The sequence below is a fragment of the Amborella trichopoda genome, chromosome 3 (genome assembly GCF_054954075.1).
Source record: "Amborella trichopoda isolate Santa Cruz 75 chromosome 3, AtrichopodaSantaCruz75HAP2 v2.0, whole genome shotgun sequence".
NCBI classification, from domain to species: Eukaryota; Viridiplantae; Streptophyta; class Magnoliopsida; order Amborellales; family Amborellaceae; genus Amborella; species Amborella trichopoda.
In genome coordinates this window covers 17,895,107-17,918,256 of record NC_142338.1, presented here as the reverse complement: position 1 = coordinate 17,918,256, position 23,150 = coordinate 17,895,107, and the positions used below count along the sequence as shown (strand labels likewise).

The 23,150-nt window shown below is 45.7% G+C and overlaps 1 long non-coding RNA gene across 3 annotated transcripts; it reads right to left on the bottom strand.

Annotated features, from left to right (window-relative positions):
• Positions 1-18,179: 18,179 nt before the first annotated feature.
• LOC110006924 (uncharacterized) lies at positions 18,180-22,396 on the bottom strand. 3 transcript variants are annotated; one of them, XR_016050853.1, is made up of 4 exons: positions 22,142-22,396; positions 21,463-21,856; positions 18,729-19,326; positions 18,180-18,635 (listed from the first exon to the last, which is right to left on the bottom strand). It is a non-coding gene; the product is annotated as an uncharacterized LOC110006924 (long non-coding RNA). The 3 variants fall into 3 exon arrangements; XR_002280311.2 differs by lacking the exons at positions 21,463-21,856; positions 22,142-22,396 and adding an exon at positions 19,700-20,458 and having other exon boundaries at positions 18,729-19,384; XR_002280310.2 differs by lacking the exons at positions 21,463-21,856; positions 22,142-22,396 and adding an exon at positions 19,700-20,458.
• Positions 22,397-23,150: the final 754 nt, after the last annotated feature.

The following is a 23,150-nucleotide window of genomic DNA, read 5'->3' as shown; positions in this document are numbered from 1 at the left end:
CACCAAGTATGGGGCGAGCTAAAAGAATCCTCTTGGTTAGAAGCTGTAGTCGCTAAGAAGGTGCAGGAAGGTCACATTGTTTGTATCATTCTCCTAGAATGCTTTTAAGCCATCGCTCCCATTCAAGAGGAAGCCCCTCTACAGGCCCCCTATGAGCATACACTAGACATTCAGAGCCCTTGACTTCTCTGCTCTGGGAAGTCTACCATGGGCAAAGTAGGCTCAAGTCCCTGAAGCGTGAGGCAATCCACCAAGCTAAGACTACTCACCAGCCTAATAGGGCATACCAAACACCTCCTCAAGGATCCAGAAGGAGACAAGAACCCAGGTCAGCCGACCAAATGAACCACATCCCTCAGCCACCAGACGAGGAAGAATTTCTCAGGGCTCTTCCCCCATTGCCGACCTTACAGAACTTCATCCCAAGCACAGTTCACCTTATCCTAGCATCCAATCATGTGGACATCCCTGAGTCATCAACTACTTGGGAGTCATCCAATATGGGTGACGACGCTAAAAGAACCCCCCAATGGTTAAAGCCAGGGTAAGACCTAAAATACCCCTTGCACACATTCAATTCTGGCGACGACGTAAAAAGCTGCCCTGAACATACTAACTCTTCTTCTCCTCCCTCCTCTTCTATCTCTTTCATAGGTGCAATCCGACAGTACCCAAACTTCGATCCACTTAATAGAGAGCTCGGAGGCACCAGCCTCAGCAGGTTGCAGCGGAAGGTTGGATTCTTGACAGTCACCAATTCCCCAGCCCGAGCTGAGACCATGCGATCTTTCAGCTCCTATTCCCACAAAGCATGTCACATGATTTAAGCTCATGAAGCGTCACCCAGCTCAGGACCAGTACTAAGAGACCCCAAATCATGAGAACCATGGATTATGAGCCCCTGTCCAATCAAACGATAAGTGATGAGGAAGCAATTGCTTCCCCATTCGAGGTCATTGGAGCCATGGCAAGTTATCAAAAGATGAAGCAAGGAGTGTGCTATCCTTTGTCGTCTCACGAGGAGAAAGGGCAAAAACAATGAAGAAGAGAGAAAAATAAGAGACATGCATCACATGCAAAGAGAAAAGAACTATTTCATTCATCAAGGATCATATTACAATTACAACAGAAAAATAAAGAGAAAAATAGAAGGAAGATCTCATTGACCTTCCCCCTGCACGCTTCGGCCGAGGCCCTCGCTTGCTCGATGTCTGCTCTCGGTGCAGCCACCAAACCGGCCTCATGCTCCACCAAGGATAGCTTCTCGCCCAAGGAGTACTCGAGGTCCAATAGCCTATGGCTTACTTCCTTATGCTTGGCCTCCCAAGCTGCTGTCTCCTTCTCCAATCTTTCGAGCTCCTGTGCCTATTTGGCAATCTTCGCCTTCAGGGTTTGTACCTTGTTATGGCGTGTTATGGCCTTCTCCACAAGCGTGGACTTCTGAGAGATGGTAACTTCCCTCTCCCGTACCTGAACCTCTGTTTGCTTCCGATTCTGTGCCAGATAAACTTCCAATGACTCTAGCTGCAAGCCTCCTAGTCGCGTTGCAGTCTTCTCCACCTCTAGAGCCTTCAACCTCCATCCCTCCAGTTCATTGGCGACGCTGTCAAAATAAGGGAGGACTTCGAGCGCACTCCTTAAAACAATCCCCCTCAGCTGTAGGATTGGTGTTCCAAGCTCTTCGAGAGGCAGCTCCTTCAGTTTTTGGAGGCCCGTTTAAAGCATCTCAAAGAAGACACCCGACATCCCGCTGAAAGTGGGCCTGAGCAGTGTAGAAGGTGCAATCACAGCAAATGGATCCTCAACTGCAGCCACGAGATCTGCTGAAACCTCAGCTAGAGTCAGCCCTTGTATCTCTGGGGTAACCTCGACTTCCGAAGGCATGACTTCTGCGGCTGGATCCACCATTATGTCTTCGCCTTCGATGTCTTCAGCTCTCAGGGGGCTGGCTTCTGCCTCGATGACTGGGGAAACTTCAACTAGATCCCCATCCGGGACCATCACCTCACCGTCCCTTTTCGCACGAGGCAGCCTCTTCGTCTTGCCCTCCTTTTTCTTTAACCGTCACCACCTCCTCAGTTGGTTCGTTCCTTCTCTCTTCTTCTGTTGTGCCCTTGCCCTCCTAGGCAGCGGTTCATCCATGGGCTCTTCTGCGGGACTCGCCTGCCAGGGGTACCGCCTCTGAGCCCTAAAAGTCTGACCCCTAAGGATGTCCTGCCTCTATAGCCCCTATAGATACATCACCTGGGGCAGCAACTTCCTGCTGCTCGAGTGGCCCCTCTTCAGTCCCTGGTGCTCCAGCCTCTTTTATCACCACAAGCCCTACCGGGGCTTCCCTTTCCTCGGTAGGCACAGCAACCTCCTAAGCTTCAGAGGCCCTCTTCGCCTCATCAAGACCGGCCTCACCAACCACGTTCACCTCCTTCGGGACTGCACCCTCCCTTTCAGCCACAGACGACACTTCCTGGTCCGAAGCAATTTTGATTGGGGTAGTGGGATCTAAGGCACCAACCTGAGCCTTTGAAGGGCCAGAAGAAGGTTCAGAAGAAGGAGAAGGTGAATCCTTAAGAGCATTGGGTGAGGCCGAAATAGCAGAAGACACATAGCACTCTGAAGAAGTTGATGGTGAGGAACCATCCTCTGGCTCGCGGATCGATGGGATCTAACGCCCCTTGCGTTTTGGAGCCTTGGTTGCCTTCTTAGCTAGAGCATGGGGAGCCATTGGGGTAGCCCACTTTCTCTTCTTTCCTTTCACCTGCTCAGGTGCAACAGCCTTGGACGTGCCCGTACTTAAGGAACTCGTGGCCAGCTTACTGTGCGGACTGCTCCCTATGAGTTCATTCAGGTCCTGAACCGGGCGCATCTCGACTTTGGAAACCCTGCGACCTTCCTTCCATTGGAAGATTGCAGAGAGATTGTCAAAAATGCTCTCTAACTCATTCTCCATAATGAGAAATCTGGGGATGGACTTGTCTCCAGTTATCTGACAAGGTCGCCCAATCTCGTGCTAGTCATGGGGAAAGCCAAGAATGAATATCTTACCTAGTGGAGGAGTCTTCGCCATCTTCCACTGCCTCATATCTTGACTCCAGCGACTACTCTCTCCCTTCCAAGGGTGGTCCACGTCCCAATACCAGTTACTGGTGATCCACCCCCAGCGTGCGTGGGCTTCTGTCTCTCTCACTATCCTATCAAACTGGGGCAACACATACTTGTTGATCTTGGAGGCCTCCAAGCATGTGGCCCAAGTAGTGCGAATATGCCTCGAGAGCCAAGACTCTCGACGGGTTCCCAACTGGTCCTTCTTCCAGTGAACAGCCTTGCTATGCCGCTTCTCGAAAAACACTGAAAAAAGGCATCCATGATCTAGCCCGTGCTGCCGGGCTATTCAATGAGGGAAGTATCCCTCAAGCTTCGCACTATTGATGGTGTGGTAGGCAAGGACTCCACCCCTAATGGTCAGCATAAACATCAGCTCCTTTTGGCTGTTGAAATCACTGTTTAGGTGGTGGCCTAGCTCGTCAACAAATGTATGCTCCATAAGGCCTCCGACTGAGAATGCAACCCGGGTCATGTGAAGATGATCGTTATAAAACAGGCTGTGCCCATGATCAGGTGTGTGAAAAATTGCCCTCTGCCCGACAATCTTTAAAAGGAATCGACACATGGTATTTTCCAACACCCTATTCTTGATATAGATGTCGGGGAAGTAAGCTCCCAGCTAGCCATAAACATAATGGACTGGGAATGGGGTTTTGAAATCCCTTGGGAAGGCCTCACCATCTACTATGTCATTCCCTCCTTCTTCTCCTTGATACAGTCTCCTCCTAGAAATGGCCCCCAGGCCATAATAGATGCTGCACAGGACTGGTTGTGCGAGTGCATACTCTTTTCCCCTCACCATGTCACAAGCCACATAGAATGTGCCTGGACGAATGATGTCTGCCCTCCTGACAGAGCAAACTCGCCACGTGCGCTTCATAAGGGCCTGCATCAGGACACTAACACCGCGTGTGCCATCCAAAACTTAGCGTTGTGCGCATGCCATGCCACTCCCATCTGGACCTTCGTCCTGCATCCCCAGGAAGTTCACTCCTTGCACCCCAGTCTCACTCTCCACGAGTCAAGTCTCCAGTTACGACTCTGTTCCCAAGAGAGTCACTTTCCCTTACCACAGCCATGGTCTAGATGCACGATCCTAAACTGCATGGTCCAAACTATACGACCTTAAGTTGTAGTGGAGGTCCAGTTGCACGACCTTAAACTGCATGGTCCTAGACGCATGACTTTAAACTGTATAGCCATGATCCGACCTACAAGACCTTAAAATTGTAACGCACGTCCCTGTAGCAAGACGATAAACGGTGCGACAAATAGTCCATATGCATGACTCTAAACTGTGAAAAGGGCGCATCTCTTCGCCACGTGTACTCCATCAACATCCCTAGTGGAGTTAGACATATTCCATCAACATCCCCAATGGAGCTATGTGTATGCAAAAAGAAAAAAAGGGTCGCCTTACCCCTTCAATCCCCGATGGGTCTGTTTCACACCAACATCCGCAGTAGGAGTCACATCCGTGCCACAACCCAATATCTCCATAGGGTCATTCTTTTCTTTTCAACCCCCAGTAGGGTTGCATCTGTACTCTGTCTTGTCATCCTCAGCATATTTACATCCATTCCATTCCTCACTATCCTCGGGGAGCCACACTTGCCCTCCTAATCCCCAGTGGAGTTCACTTCCATTTGCCCCTCCTAGTAGGGCCATCATCTTCGTCTAAAGATCTCTACTTGTGTACAGCCTTAACTGCTTCTTCAGGGAGTCAGATTTCTATCCACATACCTACCTCCCATGCAGCTTCACCTATATGGCGATCCACACAGTGGTCTACGCCGCATGACCCTAAACTGTACAACCATGGTCCAAACTATATGACCTTAAACTATGGTGGAGGTCTAGTTGCATGACCTTAAACTGCATAGTCCTAGCTACATGACTTTAAACTGCATAGCCACGGTCTGAACTATATGATCATAACCCATAGTCTACGTCCTAGCTGCATGACATTAAAAGGTTTACCATCATGGTCCAAACTATAAGACCTTAAACTGTAGCGGAGGTCTAGTTGCATGACCTTAAACAACATGGTCCTAGTTGCATGACTTTAAACTGCATAACCACTGTCCAAGCTATATGACCTTAAATCATAGTGCACGTCTTGGCCGCATGATGTTAAAATGCTTTGCCCAAGTCCCAGAGGCATGACCTTAAACACACCCTCATGTATGCGCACACCCCCTTTATGTGCATCTTCAAGCACGCCTTCCCTTCTCCAATGAACCCATTCATTTCACTACCACTATTCATCATTCCCTAGTGAGTCTCACCCATGCTCACAAAATGGCGGACCACCTCGCCATCCATACTCGTCATCAGCTAGTGGGCCACCGTTTTTCACCGACCATTTATACATCATCCATCTTTCATAGATAGCTTCGTGTCATCTCCCTAAAGTGAGTTAAAACCACCATCATACTCAATCCATAGTCTCCACAGACTACCATCCATCTTCACAGCTGTATGACCCTAAACTATAGTTCACGTCCTGACCACATGACGTTAAAAGGCTTTGTACAGGTCCCGAAGGCATGATCTTAAACACACCTTCAAAAAATAATATAAAATAAAATAACGGGCATGGTGTATACCTGGACAAGGGAATGCCATGAGTAAAAATGACGGACCGGCATGGTCACGAAATCATGAGTAAAAGAGTTCTACGAAAACAAAAACCTGGGCATGATGAAAACCCCAAAAGGGTGTCGTGAGCAAAAACGGATGAAAAGGGTAGACATGGCCACAAGGTCATGGGAAAAAGAGCCCAAAAATGAAGTTGGTGAAAACTTTATGGTGCCACTTCCCCTAGCCAATAGGCCCAGACCTTCGGGTTAGGCAAACAAAAAAGCCCCCGACTGGACCGGCAGATGGGGCCCACAGAGGTACCCTGATTGCCAAAAGTAAACCTAGTGTAGCAGCAAACGAATGCTGACCAAAGGTTCTTTGGTTGTCAATCCAATAGTACACTAAAGCACGACACTTGGCCTTCATAATAGGCCCGATTCTGGCCAACGAGGTCCACACAAATGCCATAGCTGCCAGAATAGCAAATAGTCCCTTGAGGGTGAGGACTTCGACAGATCCCTCAAAAGTCTCTTCTCCCCCCAAAGTCTCCACGGATGGACCTGTACATTGCATCCAAACGTATGAGCATCCTAGTAAAAGCATTGTGTGAATCTCCTCGGCATTCACGTAATCTTGTGATTCGGAAGAAAAAAGAAATAAAGCCAGAGGAAATTTTTCGAATGATTGTCCTTCTCGCTACTCTCGAAGCACAACATTCGGCGGGGCATGTTGTTGGAAGACATTTTTCATCATCCTGGGTCCCCGATGCAGAATAAAAGGGAGAAGCCGGTCAATAAAGCCTAACAAACAGTGAAAATCTTGACAATATTAGAACAGCCCTAGAATTGGTCAAGATATTCATAAGGACTCTTGAAAGTATCCTGCAAGTTTCATCGCATTCCGACATGTCTAAGGCAGTGCATACTAAGAAACAGTTTTCACATAATCAGCCTCTAGCACCATGAAACGGACCCCTATAACTAGAACTATATTTTCGATGTGCCAAATTATTATGGGACCACCTTCATTAGATCCATCACATTTGAAAACCCACATAGGTCAAATTTCAGCTAAACGGATATTCCAGGAAGAAGTTATAGGCAAAAGAGTGAAATAGGACGAGCCGCGTGCTATTCCCATGCGGCTACCCTGCAACTAAACTCCATTAAAGGAATAGTCATGAACAGTGACTTGCAACACTTATATCTCCCTTGTCCAAGATCATATCGCCCTTAAATTTCTTGGAGCATGTCTGTCTCATTGAGACGGACGTTTCGATATGTGGCATGCCCAGGAAAATTAGCAGCAACATGTCTCTCTCGAGCAACCGAATCACGACACTTGCATGTCTGATCGGTGTAAACCCAGTTGCACCGGGTGCGCAAGGCCCATGGCTATTTTCGGTATGAACCTCGCACATGATGATTATTGGATTTCACACATGAAGTCGATGAAGTGTCTGTAAATTCTGGTACCAGAATTCCAGATTCTGGCTAAAACTAAAAAGTTGCGAAATCTTCGTCCGAGCATGAAATCGAGCTGCGTTTGTTGTCACGCGATCATGACAGCATGATCAGTGTGATCCAGTGAAGAAACCATGGAAAAACATCAAGGAATGAACACACTATCGATTTGAAGTTTGCAAGATTCATCCAAAATTCAAGTCACATGATCGTGGCCTAAAAACATCTATGACTCGAAGTTAGTATCAAATTGATCGCCATGTCGAGACCTACAAGAAAACAATCATCTTTCAATCAAATAGACATCATAATAACCATGGATCATTCATGAAAGATCACGCAAGTTCTAGGGCAGTAACAGGGACTATTTTGGAATTCTATGAATTGTTAGGAAGGAGCAAATCTGTCATACTGCACCCTATTTTCTTATTTTATTTAATTCAATTAAATATTAATTTCTAGTAATTAGGTTTAATTTTGATCAATCCACCCATGTTTGGGCAAAACTCTATATATACCACATACTACCATTGTACAAGGACCCTTCCTCTTTTCCTTATTGTTGGGTCACGTTCTAAGAGAGAGAGATAGGAGAGAGAAAATTTGGATCAATACCCTTAAGCTCAACGTAAATCTTTCTCTCTCTTCCCTTCCTTTCGTCTTCTCTCTCTTCTTCTTACTCTTCTTCTTCGTCTAGGATTTTCTCAGAGACCATGCACGGCAATGGCAGTGCCGTGCATGCCTCATTCCTTTTGCTTCTTCTGTGGCTTCACAGGTCGCGCATGGCTATGGAAGCACCATGCGCGAGCTTCTTTCTCCTTCTTTTTGTCCATCTCTACCTCTCGGTAAGGCTCACAAACAGAAATGCTCATCGCTGTCCGCGGATGTGTCTTCAATGTCTCAGTGAGGAGCACAGCCAGCAAATCCTATCACCGCCAGGGGGGTCTTCCCTTGTTGCGTGCCTATCGCAGACGGCGATGCCTATCGCTGCCTGTGAAGGGTCGCAACAACACCTATCGTCTCCCGTGAAGGGTCTGAGCAACGCTTATCGCTGTCTGCAAGCTCCTTTTGTGTGCTTAACACCTATCGCCATCCACGAGCTTCTTTGGCAAGTTTGGTGCCTATCGCTGTCCGCGAGCCTCTTTCGTGCGTTCGGTACCCATCGCCATTTGCAGGTTTCTCTTGCATCCCGTGCATATCGTTGTGTGCCTCAGAGGGAACAATCACTACGTGCCTCATAAGTGGTTATCATCGTGCACTTCACAAAAGGTTGTCGCCGCCCACGAAGGGGGTGCTACCTTCTCGTGTTGCCAAAGGCGATGTCAGCGCCACCCGTAGTTCACTGCTCACTCTCCAGCCATGAGCAGTAGTGACTTGCGTCGTCCAAGGGCCTTGACATGGTTGTGAATGGCGATGCCTAAATGCCGATGGGACCCAGTCTCCCCATTCTCTTCTCTTTTCACTTGACTGAGGGTAGACTTGGCCTAGTATTGCCATAGCGGTATAGCTGTCAAGTAGTATTGCTGTCATGCTAATCTTGAGTACCATGCCCATCTTGCTGCCACGCCAGATTAAGATAGTCATATCGGCCTCGATCTCGAGTAGTATTGTCCTTGCACTAGTCCTAAGTACCATGCCCGTCTTGCTACCACTTCGAGTCAGTCGCTGGTCCAGCTATCATGCTAGTCTCATCCCCTTATCGAGTTCGCTTCTGTGTCTTTATTCGAACCTTTTGCTGCATTACCCTCACTTATGAATGCGCATTGCCCTAAGACAAGGGTGGGTCCCTCGACCCACTTGTCTTGCAAGTTAACCATGATAATGTTGTTGAGAAAGCAAGGAGATTGCAAGTCAAGGGAGGCGATTTCAAACCAGCTGAAGAAGCTAGGGGGTTTTTCGTCATCATTTCAGAAGGCGCCCGCGCGAGTCAACCCGAGTAAGTCGTGGACCCAGGTGAGGTTGATCCTAACCTCACATTAAAATTTTTGTCACTAGTTGGACACCTGCTCTTATTCTATGAACGAGGTTCCTGAGAGAGTGATCTCAGATCCTAGGTCTTCTAACCCGAGACACGTGTCACTTGATCACCTAGATCCGGGGAGGCTAGATCAAGGAACCTAACTACACCCCACAATACTTTGGACCCATGGTCTCTTATAAGAGTAGCACAGACCAAAGGTGGGTGTACCCTGTTACCTTACCTCATTTCTAAGACTAGGTCTTACCCTAGGTAGTAGCTCTAAGCCTGGCTCTGCCTACTAGCGGTTTAGAGGTATTCGTGTCGTTTTGCTTAAACTGTGTGCCTAAGTAGCAAGATGTGTTATGACCCAAGTATGGTGGCAGGAGAGTCGGACACCGAGTCGACCACCAACTCATACCGAAGGTCAGGACGTCGACCGGCCATTCATCGAGCCAACGTGCAGCGATCCCATGAGACTATGGACTCCAACCTCAGTCTGGATCCGCAGTTAGGTCACTTAGTCATCAGCCCAGAGACCAACTAAGTCACTGGTCTTACTCTTGGGATCATCAGGTTTGTACTACTTGAAGTACCCTAAATAGTCGAGGGATTAGGCTGCCTCCAATAAGCCGGAGTGCTGCCCCCGTCCTGCCACCAAACACAAGATAGGGTTTGTGCTTTCAGTGGTGGTTAAGCTGGTGATTTAAGCATAGGTGATCCTCATGTACTAATAACACCCCGTCCACCCAGTAGAGAGCATTCTGCTAAGTGTAGTGCAATAGGATCTTCTAATGTCTGTAGTAGCTGTAGGGCTGACCAAGCTCCTCTCAGGATCGCTCAACCTAGTATTAGGCTAGCATCTAACCATAGTGTAGCTCATTTTCCTCCAGGATGAGTCTACCAAAGGCAACCAATCTTGTAAATCCGAATAGGATAGCTCAAGCTGCTCTTCAAGCCATGGGGAACCGTAGCCTAGGGCATGCAACCAACTTCTCAGCCAAACCTAACTAGGGCCCCCTCAACCTGGTCAAGCACAACCCAATCCAAGGATGGTCCCAAACTAACCCGCTTTGGACCCGTCATATCAGTTTTACAATCCTCAACCAGGGAAACTCCTCCTATGTCATCTGCATAGGCGGACATGAACTACCAATCTTTAGAAGAACAAATGAAAATTATGTGTGCTGCGCTTCAAAAGTTAGGGGTCTCTCTTCGAGCCTTATGATAAATCTTACCTATATGGATTTGCCGACCTACCTATGAATTTCTTACCCCAAGAATTTTGAAATCGCTTTGGTGGTAAAGGTGACCCACTAGTCGGGGCCTGGTATTCGCATCAATCCTCATGCAGTCGTGTGGCGTGTGGCAAGTGCGTAGGGTGGAAGACCCTCTCTCAAACAGCCGTAGGGGATACGCGCATGCTGGTCACCTGTGGGTGCACGGACGCACAAACTCTTCTGTGCACGGATAGGGACCAACAACAAGAGAGATTTCATGGCAGTGAAGGTGCGTTCACGCCCTTACCTCGCTGCTTGGGGTTCATGGGACACGTTGGGGCTGTTCGCCCTCTTAGAACAATCACAAAGCCCTTCAATTGTCTACCAACGCGGTTTGGACGGGGACACTCTTCAAGTAAAAAGGGCTCTTCTCTCTCTCTCTCTCTCTCTCTCTCTCTCTCTCTCTCTCTCTCTCTCTCTCTCTCTCTCTCTTGCAACTGCATTGGGGCTCGGTTATCCCCCTCTCATGACGGTCCCCTCTGAGAGGAGAACTGACTGGCTAGCTTTAGGAAGGTGCAAGAGAGACTCGAGGTCGATGCTCGTGGGTGTGCTTGTGACCGCGCGTCCCTAGTGAGCGTGGGAGGTTGCCTAGGGAGGACGAGGCGTAAAGGAGAGGAGCACAGGTGGCTGCTTAAAGAAGACGAGGCGTAGAGGAGAGGAGAGAGAGAAAGGGTGTGAACGAGGCATAAAGGAGAGGAGCGCGGGAGGCTGCTTAGGGCAAATGAGGCGTAGAGGAGAGGAGAGAGAGAAAGGGTGTGGGACGTGACCCAGCTTGAGAGAGGAAGAGAGTGCGCTCGTGCACGGAGATGTTTTCTTGCTCCAGGAAGGATGTGATCGCGTGCTCAGGGGTATTTTCTCTCTCTGGAAAATTTTTCTCTCTCCTCTCGGTAGGATTAAGGATTTAGAGGCAAGAGAGGAGTGAAAACAAGCGTTATGCCTCTATTTTGGCAACAAATGATGCTCAATAATCCCCCCTTTACAAGTGAATTGAGCTTGCTTATATAGAAGATTAACCAAACAGGGGTGAACGCTAAAAAAAAATGCTTAATTACAATTTAAGAAATTACAATAAAATCCTGAAATTAGGTGCAATGACCAAAACACCACTGGGACCTTTTATGCTAATGACGAAACCATACCTGCTTGAGGGTCCTTCCGCCATTGCCAGATCTGAGAAGCTTTTCTATGGACTTACAGCGATGGTCCAGCCAATTTGTTGTTATATCCTCAGCACTTGTTCGATTCTGAGCATTTTGATGCCCTTTAGTCATACTGAGGCAGCCTTTTTCCCACATGGTGTAAGTCCGGCTAGATGCGTGAACTTCGGTCACTAATACCTTCCGACCTGTGATACTCTGAGTCTTCGTTCTGCTTGCATGTGAAAGAGGACTCTGTCACAGTTGTTTTACACTAAGTTTGGTCTTCGTTTGCAACATTTCCTAATTTGGGAGGTCACCGGGAAAAGGGAATCTAGTGACCAAGCGAGTTTGCTTTTCGAGCAAGGTGGGGATCTGTGCTTATCAAACCTTGGATGAGGTACAATAGTTATACCAGTGTACAGCTCTCACAAGGTGGTTGCATTGAACACATCCTCGTAGTGATCCCATGCACGGAATCCGAGTTGTGCTTCACGAGGTTCAAGATGTCTTCTTCTTAAAAACCCTGATTTTTCTGGTTTTGTAGTCACCTTCTTTCTAAAAGAAGTTTGACTCTGGGTCGCGCCACAATGCATGCTCTAGGTCAAAATGACGAGGCTAGCATGATCTAAAACATGGCCAAGTCTGAACTTCTTCTGGTTCTTGGTGAAGGTACCGTGGGTTCTTCGAAGTTCATCTCGAGATGCGATGTTACATTCTCCGTGCTTGGGGACTGGTTCAGTGAAGCCGCACTAGGATAATGTAAAATCTACCCGTTTTGAGGCTGTATGGGTGTAGATCCCTTTTGGATGGTCCGATTGAGCCCAAATTTGGTCCCTAGGGGTTTTTTTACATTATGACTGTGATGGCAGTGGTTTGGTATCGTTCTGAAGTCACTAGCATAAGGCCACAGTTGTAGGGTCTCTCTTGACACGATAACATTCCCCCGAGGTTGCCTGATCCGAGACTTATTTTGCAGCACAACTTTGGTTTGTCAGTGTTTTGAGTGCCGACAGGACAAAGTTGTTACCGGCTCTCTCCTTGTTCGTGTGGGAGATGTAAGTACGTCAAAAATGGCATACAACACCCATGCATTTACATAACCAACTACCTTTTAGATGTGTCAGCAATCAGAGGTAGGCCAATTGCCCTAAAAGTGATGTTCGCCCATTGTCTCACAGGAGACGCCACTAGTTGGTATAACGCGTTTGTTAAGACTACCCCGAGGCTAGATGCCGAGAAATGTTCAAAAGATTCGTCGCTCACTTTGGTACCAAGAAACTGTGACCTATCTCGGTAGGGGAACTAGTCCCCCTTAACTGATTTTGTCGACCGGTTTATGGTTATGGCCTCAAAGGTCACGGAATGCCCATTATCTAACCATGCTAAGATCAGCATGATATTGGAGAATTCCAACAACGAATACAATACATTATTTAGTTATGGTGGAGTCCGCCTGACCTTCAATATTATGTCAGAAAGGATCACGCTCTACAAGAGAACTAAATCTCAATACTAATAATAATAATAATAATAATAATATATTATATTAAATAATAGTCTAATATTATTTTATTAATATTATATGGCTGGTATTAGACCGAGTGAGAATCCGAAAATCAATGAGACCTCGAAGAAAGCTGCTCGAGCTAAAGAAGCCGAGGAGGTAAACTAAATTATCCTCTATTAGGGAAACCCATGTAATCAAGATCGACCAGCATGCCAAGATTAGAGAGGAAATAAAAAAGGGGGCAACCGATACAGACCCTACAGTCAACCTATCAGACCCTAAAGGTACTTTACCCCATTAAAACAACCTATGATTGAAGTACTTCAACAGCTTTTGAAAGAAGGGGATCTGGTTCTTCCACCTCCTTCGATACTCCCTTATGAGATGGCAGATAAGAGCAAGTATTGTGAATGACACCAACACCATCAACACAATACCCAGGATTGCTATACCCTTAAACACTAAATCCAAAATCTGATAAAAATAGCGGCCATAAAAAATTAGTACAACCTGGTGATCCCATTAAAGAGGGCAATCAAAAGATGGGAATCTATGTCGACCCATTGTCGACTAGTAGCCCTCAGCCAAATGTACCACCACCATCTACAAGCACGGAAGTCCAACCATTGAATTCAAGGGGCACGCCCACAGTTTCAACCGTCCATGAAGATCTGTATATCATTGACCCCTCCCAGCTCATCTTCCTGTGCATAATACCGGCCACTCCAATTATCCCAAGGGAAACCATCCCTCATGAACCTCTTCGAGATATCCCTATGCCAACTAATAAAAATGACCCAGGGGATCCTACCCCTTCACAATCCCTGACATGGCATCAAGACATTATGATGACAATGACCCCCCAGAAATCTTGGAAGAGTTTGCCCTTCAGGAACCTCTAATACAACCTCAAGATATTGAGATGATCCCCAGTGAGGAAATTGAACAAGAAGACTGCATATCTCCTAATAGCTTGGCAGTAATCAGGATTGAAGAAGGGTATCTCACCCAGAAAACAATCCAATTGGAAGGAGCATGTGAAGAGGTTGACTCATGGTTCCAAGACCATCTTACACCCTTATCAATGGGGTTATCACTTTGCTTACAAGACATGGTTGACACTTCAAACCAACTCGTCTCAGAGCCGGCACATTACAAGAAAGGATGGGGAATCCTACCCCTATGCCACAAACAATCACAAATGGCCCAACTCCTAGTGCTCCAGTCCAAGAGGGGGCAACCTCTAGTCTTCCTAGCACCTATGACCTTCCGGCACACCTAAATAGGATCCCTGCTTCCATATCCATTCTAGATCTTCTTAGGAGCTCTCCTATTCGTTGGCACCAAATTGAGAGCGTACGTAAAGCGACACATGTATCACCCAACATTGGACCCGAGCAGCTCAGTGGGGTGATCACACAATTGACGGCTTCAAAGCCCATCACCTTCAGCGATGACGACATTCTTCTTGACACTGATTGATACCATAACAGGGCCTTTTACATAACGGTTCATGTTGCTGGCCCAGGAATCTCGAGGGTGCTCATTAACAATGGGGCAAGCCTCAACATTTGTTCAGTTAAGACTCTAGAGATAATAGGTATAGACTTAGCTTACCTAGAGCCTTCTCAACTCACCATCAATGCTTATGATGGAAGTAAGAGATAGGCTGAGGGCATTATGCTCATAGCTCTTAGTGTAGGACCTATATTCTAGATAGTTAGATTCTACGTCTCATATATAGATTCCTCCTTTGACCTTCTCTTAGGATGACCTTGGCTCGATGAAAACAATGGCCATAGCCCAGACACTTCACCATTGTCTCAAATTCCCTACGGATAGAGGGGTGGTCACCATTTATGCTGACCAACCCCAAGCTATTAACCTACTAGACTTGGATCCAGTAGGGGGCATCAATATCCCGAGAATCTTTCACGCACCTCTCATAATATATGATGAGCCTTACTGCACCACTCTCACTCTCGAAACATGTAATCCCGCTCTCGAGAAGTTTTGTAGCTTGCTTCACTAAGCACAAATCCAATTTTGCTACGATAAATACAAATATGGGTCACCTGAAGCCTGGTACATGCTTGTAACCCAAGGCTTTCATGTCGGGCATGGTCTAGGACCCTTAGAAATAGAGGCAACTGCAACAGTCATAGATTCTATGAATGCAAGACAAGAAAAACATGATTGGAGATGGTTAAGCTGCTCACACGCGCTTGTGGAAAACTATGAGGGGCCAGAATGGCTAATCAAATTCACTTTCGCCAGAATTCCAAACCCTAATTCCATAAACCCTGCTCCTCCATCCCAACAAATGGGATATCTCATTCAATTACCATACAATACCGCTTCCAAAACTTCACAGTTACCATACATCGAACGAACAAGTATTGCTTTCTCACCAGATGTCCTTGACTCCACACATATTTTAAAACTTCCAACTTCAAGTGAAAACACACATCAACCAGTCGAGAACAACATTGCCCAACTCGACTTGAGTAGCTAGAGAATGCCTGTAGTTATGGGTCACACTCTCTTGACCTCTCAAGAGGGCCAAGGATAGAATTGGTCTCTCGCTCTAATGACCTCTAATGCGCTGAAAGATTTTCGGCTGCACTAACAAACACCGGTGCCAAAAAATGAGTAGGCGCGGGGTATCCCCAGGAGTGCCCCACATGCTTGTCTTTTCATGTCACCTCATCCAGTCCCATAAGGGGCATTAATTCCATAAAATGATAAAAATATTAACAAATCTAATGAAAACCTAGATTTTGTTGAAGAAAGCACTTTCAAAGATGTAAAAATCCTAAACAAATTTGAGAATGTTGTAATGGAAGTTCCTGATGACGAGCCGGGCCCCTCTATCTCGGATCAAACAGATGAGGAAATCGAAAGTTCTTCCAAGCCAGAAGAGCTAAGGTCCCACGTTGACAATTCAAACGAAAATTTGATGGTACCCTAACAGTCGTTGTCGAGGAGACATTGGATGTCAATTAGGGTTTTGAGGATGATCCAAAAATAACCAAGGTCGAGAGTTCCTTGTCACTCAAAGAAGGAGATCAGATGGTAACCTTCCTTAAAGAATACCGGGATGTCTTTGCTTGGTCTTATAGCGACATGCTTGGACTGGACCCCGCCCTAGTTGAACATCATCTCAACGTAAGAGACAAGGCAAATGTTGTTAAACTAAAGGCCCGACGACTAAAAATGCACCTAGAACTCAAAACCAAGGAGGAAATTGACAAACTCTTAAAGACAAATTTCATTGTTCCCGTCGATTATTCTGATTGGTTGGACAGTATTGTTGTCATCCCCAAGAAGGATGGCCAAATCTGAATGTGTGTTCACTTTAGGGATTTGAATTATGCATGCCCAAAAGGCGATTTTCCCTTGTCTAACATAGATGCCCTAGTGGACAATACTGCTGAACACGAATTGCTATTATTTATGGATGGCTTCTCGGGATATAACCAAACCCGCATGGCTAAGGAAGACCAAATAAAAACATCTTTTATTACGCCATGGGAAACCTATTGCTATCTAGCCATTCCCCTTGGTCTAACCATAGAGAATGGGAAAGACTGGCATGAAAAATTACAAGATGCCTTATGGGCGTACCAGACCAACACGAAAACACCGATCAGTATGACCCCATATTCATTAGTCTATGGTATGGAGGTGGTTACGCTCATTGAAATCGATATCCCTTCCCTTACGATACTTGCTCATCGCGCTTTAGATGATGATGGAATACATGAAGCACGGTTAGCCTCCTTTCTAACCCTAGATGAAAGGCGACTCCAAGCTTGCAATACTATGTGAAGCTACCACAAACGCATCGAGCAGGCTTATCTAAGAAGGTTATCCCAAGACAATTCCAAGTTGGAGACATGGTGTCAAAGAAGATATATCATTCATCTGCCAACCTATACCCATTGGGAAAATTTAAACCTAATTGGGAAGGACCATTCGTGGTAATCAAGGTGCATCCAGGTAACTCTTACAGGATAAGAAATCAAGACAGGTTGGAAATACCTGACCCTATTAACATCTTATACCTTGAGAGATATTACCCGTAGGGAGCACACAAAAAAAAGAACAAGAAGAAAATCACAAAAACGAATATATATATATATATATATATATATATATATATATATATATATATATATATATATATATATATATATATATATATATATATATATATATATATATATATGGAAACGACTGATATAGTAGAAATACTATGGCTAAAAAAGTCGAAACAAAAATCCAAGAATAATGAAAATCTGAAAAGGACCCTATTACCGTGTGCTATGGATGAAAAGCCCAAAAGGGGCGTTCAAAGCTTAGAACTGCCAAGGAAAGACCACAATCAATTCAAGGGTCACAAACCTCCCAGAATTCTCACACATTCTAGGGAAGACCAAGAATTCAGGAACGACATTCCTTGGCCTCTAAGACAATAAGTCAAAGAGAAACCAAAGAATATTTATTGATGTGCAAGATAAGGGGCAGATGCTCGAGGCGAAAAATACTTGAGATTTCCAAGTCCTTTTAGTCTAAGACGGAGCCATTCAAGCTCCAATCAGGCTTCCTAAAAATTAATTTTCCCTTTTCAAAAACTAATCTTGTTTGGAAAATGAATAATTTAATTCATAAGAATTCACTCTTGGGGCAAAAGTTCATTTTCAAAACTAAGGTATTAAAACTAGTGTCTGGATCTAATTAAACCCATAAAAATATACTTAATTTCATTAACACCAAGGGGCCAAAGGTGCCTAAACTATAAGGCCCACTCCCGTTTTTTATGATTTCATGAAAACTTTCATTCACTTCAAATCACTTTCGAGAATCTTTTCAAAATAAGATCTATAGTACATGGTTGCATGACTTTAAACTGCTAACCACCATTTGATGGAAACGCTATTTTTTTTGCCTATGACAAGTCTAACCAGTGCAAAAACAGGTCTCTCTCTCATCCATGTTTGAGGCAATCAAGGGACAACTCATTTTCTATCTCATGTGTTTTCAACGTGTACAAAATATGGCGTCTACTAGTCAAAAACAAGAAAGGATTCACACCTGTGGGTGTGTGCGCATGATTGGTGTCCATTAATCCATCTACATGCAATCGATGGGAATACCATAAGATTAGCAAAAAGGGGATAAAGATCAACCATGATAAAGCCAAAAAGTATGGTGGCTAAGCAAAATTATTACAAACCCAACAAGTCAACCATGACGGGGCACATATGCCCTCAAACAACAAATTTTCATAAAAAGGTTTGAAGTCGAGGAAGGCTACTGCCCACTTGGGGAAGGATTCGCAGAAGAGGCTTCCTGGTCGCCACCAATCTAGTAAGACCCAACACCCGCTGAAGAAGAGCTATGGCCGCCCTACCCATGAGATCTTCGACTTCCTGACCTAGCCACAAATTGACCAAAAGTCCCCTCCTGAGGAGGAGGTGGAACCCTGCGCTCTCTAGCTAATCACCTCATGGGCAGTAGGTCACCACCCTTCCCAATATATGCAGCCTCCAGAATCCTCACCATATCCTCCTTGTCCTCAAAGTCCACCGTTGCATGATCCTACAAAAAGAGGAAGGCTAGAGTAAAAAAAAAAGTAGAGTAAAAGGTAGGGAAAATAACAGAAACTGAAGAAATAAAGCCAATGATACATACCCTCTCAGCATGAAGAAACGTGACTTGAGCCCGAAGGCGCTCTATATCCCAAACAATAGTCCCCAAAGGATCTAATTGCATAGAGGGAGGAGCATTAGTGGAAGGGATATCTGATGAAGATGGGGCCAAGTGTGGCAAACCGTCTCTCTCTTGCTCCAATGGGGCGCCAATCGGGGAAGCTTCGTGAAATTGGTGATGCAACTTATTAAAGTGAGTCTAAAGAGAAAAGCTGCTCCACTTTCTGACACCTCTTCTCTCATCTGCCCCAGATCTATGAAATCACGAGCGAATCAACGGAACCACGGGGAACAGAAGACAAAAGATCGAACAGACCGATAATACTTCTGACAATATGCCTCGAATACCACAGAAGTTACCATCTCAGGAACAGCCTCCTGGGGGTCATGACGGTTTCCCAATTGCGCAATGAAGGATCCAAGACAATTCGGTATCTCCGAATATCACTGATCTTAGGGAAAGTAAAGACGGGAGTCTGCAGTAAACCTAGTTGAGGATGACCACAGTTCCTAAAACTCGACCATGGTGGTCAGCTTCTATATACCCACGTAAATAAGAAGGGATGTCATGGGAAACACACCTGAGAAATCTCGAACTAGGTTAGGGCTCTCAACGTTTGCATAAGGGTACCAGTCAATCTAAAGATAAGGAAATTTGTAAATACGCAAGCAAAGGGGTCAAGAAAAGAATTCATGCACAAAGGGGACAATATTCGATAACTCTTGCTCTTTCAACAAGTTAAAAATTAGGGTATAATGAGAGACTGAGAAGCATTGGACCTTCTCAAGCCATCCTTCGCCCATCGCTGGCTAATGGGAAAATACTCGGCCTCCCTTGAAGGAACGGGACAAGTGACAACAATATGTTCCCATGCCCAGAGATGTATAAAGATGAAAAGGATAAGACATTAACTGCCATAAAATTTGAAAATACACATACGGGAAGCATCTTACCTAAAGAAAAGCTGTGAAGACACCACTCTACAGAAGCCTTTCGCGCACCATTGAGAAGAAAAACTAGGATAGCTGGCCCTCAAGCCACTATACAAAGGTAGATGATTTCCTTAACAACCCATAAACATTGACACGGGGTGATCTCTTGGAAGTATCAGGAAAAAGAAGGTTCCCCCAAGAGATACGCCAGGAAGCCCCTAAGGGTACACTCATCCTCAAGAGATGAAACCCAATCATCAGGAGGGGAATGAGGGGCTAAATATATCAGCTACTGGGAAGTCCTTATTGGCCATAGGGGGAGGAACCTCAAGATAAATCGCGGCTAGGCGAGTGACATCCTCTACTATATCCGCGACAAGAATTTCGCTACGAGCTCATTCACCTCTCGATGCACTTTCTCTACCCGTCTCCCTGGTTCTCTTATGACTGGTGCATGATCTCTCTGCACCATCACCTTGAGGGGCAGAGGGGTGAGCAGCCAAATCCTCATCATCCGGATCAGAGGCGTCCTCACCCACACCAGGGACATCCACTTCCTCCACTCGAATGTTCCCCTCTTCCAGTATCTCCACCCCATCCCCGGTCGGCGTCGTTCGGCTCGAGGAAGGAAGTTTTCTTGCTCAGAAGCATAAGGTGCTCCTCGAATGAGCATATTGCTCCTCTCGGGTCAGCACAATCCCTCCCACGGCTGTTAAAAACCAAGAGCTGGGTATCCTGCCACTCTTACGCCGCTGATTTTCAAGAGGAGCCTACCCCAACAATTACTCTACCTTATCTCAAATGCTCTCACCCACAGATGGGGGATCACATAGGAGGGGATCCTCATCATTGCTCACCCCCATTGTGGTAAGATCCACCAGGGTAATACCTAATTCCCCACAAGGGAGAGGGAAGGTCCTAGTTTCGAGGCATAATCGGTGGACTAAAGCACTAATCATAGGAATACGTAGGGGAAACGGCCTTATCCTGCAAATTTCCCATAGCAGGACCTTCATAACCTCTTGAATTAGGCGGGGAGGGAGCCGCTCGGTCCATATCATGTGGCCATATAGATGACCGAGTTTTCAAGGACACGGGCTAAGGGACGAAATAAATGCCAAATCATCAAAAATTGAGTAAACCTTCTTTTATTGCCGGCATTTTTCACTCAAGTTAAAAGGAAGAACACACAACCAAACAACTCTCCCTATTCTAGGGTCCTGACCTTAGAACATGGAAGAAAAAAAAGCAAAAAAAAAAGAGGGAACCAAAAGGAAACATGCATATCAAAGATGAATCCATCCCTAACAAACTCAATGGATAGGGAAGCAAGACCTCAAAAGGGTCTCACCTCGGGATACCTTGGGCCAAAATAGTCTCCGCCCAAGGCTCAATGAATCAAAAAATTAGAGGCCCGAATCACCCCAGGTCGGAATCCTGACGAATGTGACCTTAACAGAAGTATGGCGGTGGCACCAGACCCCGAGCACTGCATTATCAGATTGTTGGCGCTATTGTGAATGGTGTCAAACTAAGCAGGGCGCCATTCACAATGTCGTCAGGGGCAATTGGGCCATCAGAACACTGGATCACAAAGAACGAGATCAAAAGGTCCTCTGAACGACTAAATCACTCGATGAGGTCGACATATTCAAGCCAACAAAACCACAAAGGGGAATATCCATCGGAAGTTGGAAAACAAAACATCCCGATTGGGTCTACTCAAAACTTTTGAACCTACGACTTTTAAGGAAGAAAAATGAAAAAGGGAGGATATTGCATACCTTATCTTCTCGCAATCTCACCCCGGTATGCTTCCCCTCGAAGCACCATTGGTTAAAATCAGTCGTCACTCGCCCCTCCTTCTACAAAAGAAGTACACTCCGGCAGAAAAGGGGATGATTCAAAGTTATGCTTCGGCAAGACAAAAGAAGGGAAATGAGGAAAATGTTTAGAAAGAGGGAAATCGAATAACTTAGAGATATATTTTAAAGAAAAAGCAGCAAAGAAAACTGCCGAAAGTCCAATCGTTGGGTGAGTGGACGTAACTCAGGACAAGCACGGGGGACTATGGTGACCTTTCGAGTAACCAAGCATCGGCGCCATTCGAAATGACATCAGTGCCAATTCCATTAGCGTCAGGATTCTGGGATCCTTAGCCAAGATTTTGGGGAGTCCCTGGTCATGAACAAGTTGGTACCATCCAGAACATCAGCGCCACTCTAAGGCAATCAAAGGCCTTATGCTTTTAGAAAGCTCATTAATGTCCGTATTTTCATGAAACAAAGGAAATCTAACAAATGCACATCATGGAAAAGAAAAAGGGGAACATGGCATTTCAGCCTTTCATTAAAGCAAAAAGCATCAGAATGCATATTACAAAGCAGAAATACAAAAGAGAGCACGAAGGACTGAAATACAAGGCCCAAATAAGTCATTCAACAGAAGAGGAAGGGGCACCACCATGGCGCTCCAACCAAACCCTAGCACGGGCTTACATCTTGAGCCTCTTCAACCGAAGAGGGCTTGGGATTGGAGGGAACGAGGCCACGGTAGTAGGGCAGCCTCCGCACAATGGCATTATCCTTCCAATAGAAAGGGTAGGAAAGGGGCAAGAGTCGTCTTCTCCCACCAAGTCTCATAAACAACAGAGCATCGTGGGCCAACTATTTTCATCAAATACTCCTTCCAAGAACTGGAAAGGTACTTCAAGCTCAGGATAGTCGATGGTTGAAGGTGCTAGAAATATAAAAGAATCCTTGATTGAACCGGGCATGTTTAAATACTCGATGAGGGTAATACTCCTCACAAAAACATGGGCCAGCCAAGGTCACACAAATGTGACCAATCGATGGGCGTATCATAATCAAATCTTCCAATCCTTTCAAATACCAATCAACCTCAGTTAGGCCATCTAGGATGCCTCGATATTTATCCAATGGCAATGGTTTGGCATCATCATTTCTATATGCCAAACCCCTTGCCCCAACTTAAGTAATGCGAGCCCGTAAAGGGAGCACCACGGCTATATTCTTGTATGCCCACACCTGATCAAAACCAAAAGTAAAAATCCTGAATATGAAGGAAAAAGGAAGGTTAAACAAGGTCTATACCTGCATGAATAACACTCCTCCTTCAACGTATCGACTCCTTTGAGTAACTCGGTCATAAAGCCCCTGAAAAATACCGGTCAAAACTATCGACACAATGGAGATTTCACGACTTTCTCAAAAGGAAGTTATAAGGGGGAGTAATGCGTAGGAGATAGTCTTTCGGCCAGAAAGAAATAAAACTAGACCAAAAAGGAAAAAATAGAGATTCTGAAGCTTAAGCTCAGTTTGCGAGCAAACTAAGGCCTCAAGATCGATCCATTCGACCCTCGATGGGAATCAAATGTTAAAAAATCGGTGCCCCATGGGGGCATGATCGTTATTTCCAATCGAAGGATTGTAGACATTTTCAGGCAAGCGGA